The sequence below is a fragment of the Jaculus jaculus genome, chromosome 1, assembly GCF_020740685.1.
Source record: "Jaculus jaculus isolate mJacJac1 chromosome 1, mJacJac1.mat.Y.cur, whole genome shotgun sequence".
NCBI lineage: Eukaryota > Metazoa > Chordata > Mammalia > Rodentia > Dipodidae > Jaculus > Jaculus jaculus.
This window is the reverse complement of record NC_059102.1, coordinates 258784825-258794164: the sequence shown is the minus strand read 5'-3', so window position 1 is coordinate 258794164 and position 9340 is coordinate 258784825. Positions and strand designations below refer to the sequence as shown.

The 9340-nt window shown below is 44.1% G+C and overlaps 1 pseudogene; it reads left to right on the top strand.

Annotated features, from left to right (window-relative positions):
- Positions 1–5200: 5200 nt before the first annotated feature.
- LOC101599497 lies at positions 5201–5781 on the top strand (annotated as a pseudogene).
- The last annotated feature ends 3559 nt before the right edge of the window (positions 5782–9340 follow it).

The window sequence follows — 9340 nt, the reverse complement described above, 5'->3', positions numbered from 1 at the left end:
GTCCTTAGGCTTCACAGGGAAGCGCTTAACCGCTAAGCCATCTCTTCAGCCCTCTTTTTGGTACTTTTTAACCTACAACAGGAAGACAAACAAAGAAGTGAACCAAGGAAGTGCCTGGAAAGCAGATGCCCTCATCATGGGCCAGCCGAATCTATTTACAGTTTGCACATTGGGCAGGAGGGCCACAGGCTGCAGCGAGGCTCTCAGAAGCTTCCAGCTGCCAGCAGAGACGGCTCCTCTCTAGGAGACGCCTGTCATATTTGAACACAGTGTAACCCTGAGAAGAAGCCTTCCCTGAGACGATGCTTGCCAAAGCTACCTGGAAGGGTCATGTGGTCTTCTCCGTGGCAGGGAATGGACAAGAGGGCAGGTATAAGCCTCGGTTTCTAAGGTGGTCTCCTCCTTTCACTACTCTTCTGCTATATATTGAGCCCTGTCCTGGGTTAATAAATGGGATACTTTTTCTGCCACAAGATCTGCAGGGCCACAGATGCTGTAGAATCTCAACTGTGGGCAGCTGCTGCCTCCTTGTGTCTGAAAGCCTCCATGGCCAGTCATAGGCCAGAATAAATTTGAGTGTGGAGGGGCATTCCTTTTCTTTTAAAATATTTGTATTTATTTGAGAGAGAGAATGAGGATGGGTCCACTAGGGCCTTCTGCCTCTGCAAATGAACTCCAGATGCATGCACCACTTTGTGCATCTGGCTTTACTTGGGCGCTGGGGGATTGAACCATGGCCATCAGGCCTTTCAACCAAGTGCCTTTAACCACTAAGACTTTTATTTGTACAACCCAAAGTGGGTATTTTTAATCATTGTGTTGAGATAAAAAGTATACATTAGGACTGTCTTAGGTAAAATTTAATCAGCCCCTAGTGAGTACAAGGAACAAGAGGATCAGTAAGGAAGGATTTTCCTCAGGAAAATCTGTTCAGTTTTCCCATTTCCTTACTTTCCTAAATTTACCAGCATGAAGCTTCCTCTACAACAACCTACATGGGCTATCATATGCCTCATGCAAGGTCAGTGAAAGAGTCTTGAGTCCTGACACAAAGAAAGAAATCACAACTATTCTTTAAAAAATTTTTTTCTTTCTTTTTAAAAAATATTATTTATTTCTTTGAGAAAGAGAAAGGGAAAGAGAGAGAGAGAGAGAGGGAGAATAGTCATACCAAGGCCTCCTCCAGCCACTGCAAATGAACTCCAGATGCATGCGCCCCCTTGTGCATCTGGCTTATGCGGGGCCTAGAAAGTCAAAATAGGATCCTTTGGCTTTGTAGGCAAATGCATTAACCACTAAGCCATCTCTCAAGCCCTTCCTTTTAAATATTTTAATCTTTTATTTTTATTTATTAGAAAGGTGAAGCGAGGCAGATAAACAGAGAGAAAATGGGTGCACCAGGGCCTCCAGCCACTGCAAATGAACTCCAGACACACACACCATGAAATCACAACTATTCCTAATAAAAGAGCAACTTCTAGAGCTGGAGAGATGGCTTAGCGGTTAAGGCACTTGCTTGTGACACCAAAGAACCCAGGTTTGATTTCCCAAAGACCCACATAAGCCAGATGCACAAAGTGGCACATGCATCTGGAGTTTGCAGAACTGAAGGCCCTAGCGTGCCCATTCTCTCTCTCTCTCTCCCTCTCTCTCTTTCCCTCTGCCTCCCTTTCTCAAATAAAAATAAATTAAAAAATATTTTTTAAAAAAGAGCAACTTCCTACCTTGTGTAGGGACAAAAATGGTTCTAAACATACTTGAAATATTTTTAAGACTTTAAATTGATTTAAAGGATGATTTAAAGGGATGCTAAAAATGCCATTCAGCAGACGGATAGCAGTGGTTTGGTGGCAGACACATCAGAACACACTGGGAAAGCAGAAAGCCCCCCCCCACCCCACTGCAAAGAGAAAACTCAGTGTAAGTGCACTGGTGAGGAAAAGGATACGAAATCTTACAGAAAAAGATACTAGTTTTAAATGAAAGACCTGTCCCCAGAGACTCATTGTAGAAAGGGCTAAGGGAATAATTAAGATTATTATTCAGAAATTGACCTAGCTTTTTTTTTTTTTTTTTTTTTTTTTGTAATTCTTAACTTAAAAGAGGAAGCCCAGAAAGTGTAAGTGTGTGTTGTGGGTGATTGTTTCAGAATTGTTATATTACTCAGATACGGAAAAATGAAAGTAGAAGTTTGTTCGATAAACTTCCTTAGTCTGAATATAAATTCAGTTCATATCAGGAACAGGAAGTAACAAGATATTTCAATCTACTGATTAACAGAAATCTAATTTCCCTCATTTTTCCAGTCTTATAGGTAAAGTGGTCGATTCAGAGCTCAAGTTCTTGGCAGCATGGAGGAGTCTCTCTTCTTTGGACGGTGCGTGTGGGTGTCTGGGTGCAGAAGAACTGCTCAAATATCACACGCTGGCCCTTCCCAGACTGCTGAGGTGTCTCTCACTCTACTTCGTGATAAAGGTGCAATGGGAAGTATCATACTGGCATATGGCAGCCATACTCTTGTCCTTGTCTTTCCTCCTGGTGAGCAGAGCTCCACACTCTGATCTTCCTTATTGGGAGCCTGAGTTCCCGGTGGTCTTGCAGCTAGTGTGTATCCGTATGGACTGCTATGTGTGGATGGGCTTTGATACCCCACCACCACCACCAAGGGGATATGTGTTCCTGTGATGAGAGATTGGTCCTCTGTAAGATGGTTGAACCTTTCAGATGGTGGGGCTTAGTGACAGATCACTGGGTCATTGGAGGTGCTGGCCTTGGAAGTGATTAAGCCACTCTTGTGGGGTCACACCTGGTTCCCATCAGAATGAATTGTTATAAAAGGCTAAGACTATATCCCTCATAGCTCTGGCTTCCTCCTTTCCAAATGACCTCCTTCTCACGTGTTCATGCCATGATTCTACCCATCAGGACATTGTGCAGCCAAGGGGGCCCTTGTAGGGCTGGGGCTATGCTGGTTGGACTCTTAGCCTCCAAAACTGGGAGCTAAATAAAACTCGTGTTTATAAAGTACCAGTCTTGGCCATTTTGTTATAAGAATGGAAAACAGACTAATACAGGTGTGAAAAGAAAGACAAAACCAACCTCCAAGCCTCTAGACTGCTTTCTCTGTGACATGCGGTACGTGGATAGTTGGAGCTTCTCTCAGCATATGGCTCAGCTACTGCCACTTCCCCTCTCTTTCATTGTCAGGACACATCATCCCCTCAGCAAAGCATTTCCCTTCAGAAGTCTGCCGTTCCTCCAAGTCCTGCCCTTCGATCTCTCACTGTGGCATTCTCATGTTCTCTCACATCTACCAGCTAGGTTGGTTTATTCATGAGCGATGTCTCTCCATCCCAGAGAGACATGGATCCAGGATGTGTCAGGCAGTTCTTTTCTCTCTCTTCTTCTCCCTTCCCTTCCTCTTCCCTCCTCCGCCCTCCCTCCTCCCCTCTTCCTACCCCCCCTTCTTCTCTCCTCTCCGCAACTGTCTCTTATTCCAAGCACTAGAAGAAACACTCCTTGTCTATGTGGTGACAATATCACTAACACTGTATTCCATGTTCCTCTCTGATCAATCACCAATGATCTTTCATATATGTAACTCTTTCTTTTTTAAAAAAGAAACAAAAAAGTTTCTTGGGATGGAGAGAGGGCTTAGTGGTTAATGTGCTTTCCTGCAAAGCCAAAGGACCCAGGTTCGATTCACCAGGAACCATGTAAACCAGATACACAAGGTAGTACATGGTCTGGAATTTATTTGCAGTGGCTGGATGCCCTTGTGTGTCCATTCCCTCCCGCCTCTCTTTCTCTTCTTTCCCTGCTTCTTTATCTCTCTCTCAAATAAATAAATAAAAATAAATAAAAATACTTATAAATTTTTTTCGTAACATAGCCTAGAAAACTTATCAATAGCTCCACTGTTCTTGATAGCTTTTTACTCCCAAGAAGTCATGAATATGACGAACTTAATCTATGTGAAACATAAATTAATCATAGTCTAGGAACTACCAGGTTAATATCTCAAAAATATCCATTTACAGGTGATAATTTTATGTTTAATACATGTCACCAAATAGTCAATAAATAAGGAACTAATATAATATCAATTTACAAAATAAATTGCTCCAATTAATTGCTAAAATGATTTCAAAAATGGATTAATTAAACAATTAAAAATTCAAGTAATTTTTAAAAACGAGCAGAAAATAAAATGGATATTATTAGAAAATTTCTGTCTTAAAATTAAGAAGAAAATGAGCAAAGAGAAATTCAATTTTTTTTAAAAATTTTTTATTTATTTATTTGAGAGCAACAGACACAGAGAGAAAGACAGGTAGAAGAAGAGAGAGAGAATGGGCGCGCCAGGGCTTCCAGCCTCTGCAAACGAACTCCAGACGCGTGCGCCCCCTTGTGCATCTGGCTAACGTGGGACCTGGGGAACCGAGCCTCGAACCGGGGTCCTTAGGCTTCACAGGCAAGCGCTTAACCGCTAAGCCATCTCTCCAGCCCTTATCTCAATTTTTTTAAAACTCTCCCCACTAACAATATAATTTTTTCTTTCATTCATTTATTTTCAAGCAGAGAGAGAGACAGAGAGAAGAGAAACAGAAAGAACGGGCCCACCAGGGCCACTAGCAGCTAGCAGCAAATGAATTCCAGACACATGAGCCAACTTCAGTCTTACGTGGGTACTGGGGGAATCAAACTCAGAGCATCAGGCTTTGCAGGCAAGCACCCTAACTGCTGAGCTCTCTCTCCAGCCCCAGCAATTTATTTTAAAATGAAAACACCCAGCACTTGGGAGTAAGAGGACTGCCATGAGTTCAAAGTGAGCCTGGGACTACAGAGGAATTGCAGGTCAGCCTGGGCTAGAGTGAGACCCTAACTCAAAAAAATTTTTCTAAGACTTAGCAAATATTTCCAGCATGCATAAGAATCCAGGGAGGGCTGGAGAGATGGCTCAGTTGACAAAGTACTTGCCTTGAAAGCATAAGGGCCTGTGTGTATCAGCCCAGTGCCCATGTGTGGTAAGGCATGCTGACAAATCCAGCTTGGGGGGTTGCGGTGGGGAGCGTGGCGACACAGGTGAGTCCCTGAAGCCTTTTGGCTAGCCAGTCTAGCCTACTTGGCAAGTTCTAGGCCAGTGAGAGATTTAGTCTCACAAAAATAGGTGGGTCTCTTTGCCGCATCTACTGTGAGGATGAAGACCATTCTCAGCAGCCAGATGGTCGACATCCCAGAAAATGTCGACGTCATGCTGAAGGGATGCACAGTGACCATGAAGGGCCCCAGAGGAACCCTCCTGAGGGACTTCAACCACATCCATGTAGAACTGAGTCTCCTGGGAAAGAAAAACACAGAGGCTACCAGTTGACAAATGATGGGGAAATAGAAAGGAACTGGCTCCTGTTCGTACTGTCCATAGTCCGCCCATGATCAAGGGTGTGACACTGGTTCCATTACAACATGAGGACCACGTGGGCTCCCTTCCCCATCAACATCGTTACTCAGGAAAATGGATCTCTTGTCGAAATCCGAAATTTCTTGAGTGAAAAGTACATCTGCAGGGTTCGGATGAGAACAGGTGTTGTTTGTTCTGTGTCTCAGGCCCAGAAAGATTAGTTAATCCTGGAAGGAAATGACATTGCAAACTTGTTTCAAATTCAGCTGCTTTGATTCAACAAGCCACCACAGTTAAAAACAAGGCTATCGGAAAGTTTTGGGATGGTATCTATGTTTCTGAAAAAGGAACAGTGCAGCAGGCTGATGAGTAAGATCTAAGTTATCCAGCTACACACAGAAACGAGATCCTGGATCATAAGAACAATTTGTTTTTATTGAAACAATAAAAGACTTTTGTTGATTTAGGGGAGAAGAAAAAAGGTGGATGGTGCTGAAGGCTATTCTCTGACCTCTACATGCACATGCAAGCATGTACACATGGCCCTGCACACACATCACACGTGCACATGCACACACACACGAGTCAAGGGATATATTTTTTTAATTTTTTATTTATTTGAGAGCGACAGACACAGAGAGAAAGACAGATAGAGGGGGAGAGAGAGAATGGGCATGCCAGAGCTTCCAGCCTCTGCAAACGAACTCCAGACGCGTGCGCCCCCTTGTGCATCTGGCTAACGTGGGACCTGGGGAACCGAGCCTCGAACCGGGGTCCTTAGGCTTCACAGGCAAGTGCTTAACCGCTAAGCCATCTCTCCAGCCCGAGTCAAGGGATATTATACATGTTTATACAACAGAAATCTTGATTGCAGATTAAATAGACACCGTGTCTGTGATATCACACCTACAACCCAGCACTCAGGAGGTTGAGACAGGAGAGAATGAATGGCGTGAGCTTGAAACCAACCTGAACTATGTAATGAGTTTCAAGCCAGCTTGAATAAGGCTGTATTTCTAAATAAATAAATAAATAAAAATAAACAGAAAAAAAAAAAAAGATTTTGACTGGGTCTGAGGAGATGGCTCAATGCTAAATGCTCGATGCTAGGTACCTGAGTTCAGAGCCGCGGACCCAACGTAAGCTGTGGTGGGCTTCTGTAATCTATCTAGTGCACCAATGGCAAGAAGAGAAGCAGAGACAGGAGGATTTCCTGGATGATCTCACAAGGAGCAGATCAACATGGCTACAAAAGGGTTAAAGAGGCTGCCACAGAGGCAGAGTTTGGGGGAGTTCAAAGGAGCTTCCTGGAGGCAGAGACCAGAGAGCTGAAACTAATACAGAGCAGCTCTGTAGTGGTTAGATAAGATACTAATGAACTTGGGCTGGAGAGATGGCTTAGCAGATAAGGTGCTTGCCTGTGATGACTAAGGACCCAGGTTCAATTCCCCAGGACCCACATAAGCCAGCTACGCACGGTGGCGCATGCATCTGGAGTTTGTTTGCAGTGGCTGGAGGCCCTGGTGTACCCATTCTCTCTCTATATGTATATCTGCTTTTTTTTCTCTCTCTCTCTAATAGATAAAATATTTTTAAAAGATATTAATGAACTCAGTGGAGAATTGCTGGAGGCACAGAGCTAGGCTGCAAAGACTGCAGAGTCACAGGGTGGAGCTGGGCCTCAGGGTTTAGTCAAACTGGGGAGGCAAGAGCAGGACATGGAGGTTATAGAGTTGAGGCACAGGTATAGGTATGTGTGAAGATTAATTCAGCTGTCAGCTGAAAAGATTTAGAACCACCATGGAAGCAAATCTCTGAACGTATCTCTGAGGGATTTGCTAGGTCAGATTAATTGAGGTGGGAAGATCCACCTTAAATGGAGTCATCTCCATTCCACGGACTGGGGTCTAGACTGACTAATGGAGGACGCTCTCTGAGCATCAATATTCATTGCTCTTTGCTTCCTGACTGTGGCATTAAATGTGACTGGCTTCCTCTGTGCCTGCCACCACGCCTTCCCTAGCATGATGGGGTGTGTCCTCTGGAACTGTGAGCTGAAATCGGCCTTTCCTTCCCTAAATTGTTTTGGTCAAGTATTTGGCAGCCATGAGAAAATACACTACAGGTGGGAAAATGGGCAGACAGACAGATGGGAATTTGAGTATGCCACCTCAGCAGTGCGTATTGAACTGATTTCCAGTTCCGGGGACTGTTGGGAGTTCTGTTTGCTGGTCCCTTGATGCACACACTAGGTAGTCGGGTCAGTGCAGAAATCACCTCACAGTGTTGAGTGTCCTCTTCCTTATGGGGCTCAGGTGTTGCTGCTGCACTCGTTCTTGCTCTGATATGTTCAGTAAATTCTCAGGCCTATTGTTTTGTTTTGTTTTGTTTCTCGAGGTAGGATTTCACTCTAGCTCAGGCTGGCCTAGAATTCAGTATATGGTCTCAGGCTGGCCTTAAACTCACGGTGATCCTCCTACCTCTGCCTCCCGAGTGCTGGGATTAAAGGCGTGTGCTCCACCCTGCCCAGTGAGGCCTATTGTTTTGGATACAGATTTAATATGCCTGTTCATGTGTGTTCAAGTCTACTTGGATATGTTTATAGATAGTGTTTTTTTTAACTTTTCGTTTGTTTGTTTTTGTTTTTGTTTGTTTGTTTGTTTTTTGAGGTAGGGTCTCACTCTGGTCCAGGCTGACCTGGAATTAACTATACAGTCTCAGGGTGGCCTCGAACTCAATGGTGATCCTCCTACCTCTGCCTCCCAAGTGCTGGGATTAAAGGTGTGAGCCACCATGCCCAGCTTTTTTAACTTTTAAGAATAAATTGTTGGGGCTGGGGAGGTGGCTCAGTGGTTAAATGCACTTGCTTGCAAAGCCTGCCAGCCTGAGTTCAATTCCCAAGCCACTGACATAAGCCAGACACAAAAGGGATGCATGCAATCTGGCATTTATCTGCAGTAGCAAAAGGCATACATGTGTGCCCACACACAAAGAAAAAAATAAAACTTTCAAAAAGAGTATTAGTCTGTGCCTCATGGGTGGTGCTGACCAGGTAGTGGTGTCTATGTGCATTATGAGATGCGGAGCCTCCTGCCTCTGCATTTGTCCTCAAAAGGGAGCCAAACTTAGCTTTGTAAAATGGAGTCACCCAAGGCAAGGCATAGCCTGAATTTCAGTCTTACACAATATACGATAGCTTAGAGCAGGCCGGAGCCTGATCTCAAAATTAGTTTACTAAACAAGCCAAAATAAGAAACAAAACTGTAAAACTGTCTTGTGCATGTTACTGGAGATTTTAGGGTCAAAACCTGGGTTCTGGGAGCCTCAACAAGGTAGGCTCAAACCAGTGACCCCAATACATCAATGAGAAGGACAAGTAATAGTAAAAGCAGAGAAAGGAGATTTCCTCAGTGTGGCCACATCAGGAAGAAACAAAGAGAGAGGCAAATAAAGAGGTCCACTGACCCCCCAAGTCCATCTTTGAGGTACTTGACCTGTGGTTTAGGTTGGAATAGGGCATGAAGGCATGCACAGCTGAGCAGTCCTGGTCAAGCTGCGGTCCTGCCCATCATGGACCCATCCTTGTTTTGGCTCCATTTTTCCCACAAGGCCATCTAATAAGTTGTCAGAACTGTGTGAAATCTTCCTGAGAAGCAAGTTCTTCCTCTGGCCGGCAACTCTCCCTTTATCCCCAAGTGCAGAATTCCTGCAGAAATTTTAATTAATTTGAGGATCGTTATTTTCATAGTCTGATAACCAAAGGGAGGGACATAAGTGTGTCTCTTTAAACTATTTTCTCTCCTACCAAAATAGCTACATGATCATGACCTATGTGTATGGACAAGTTCACCGAGAAAAGAGAACAATGAGCTAATGTTGAGTTAATGTCATTGTGTTAAGGATAGGGGACAGGAAAGGCAGATAGGAGTGCCTTTACAC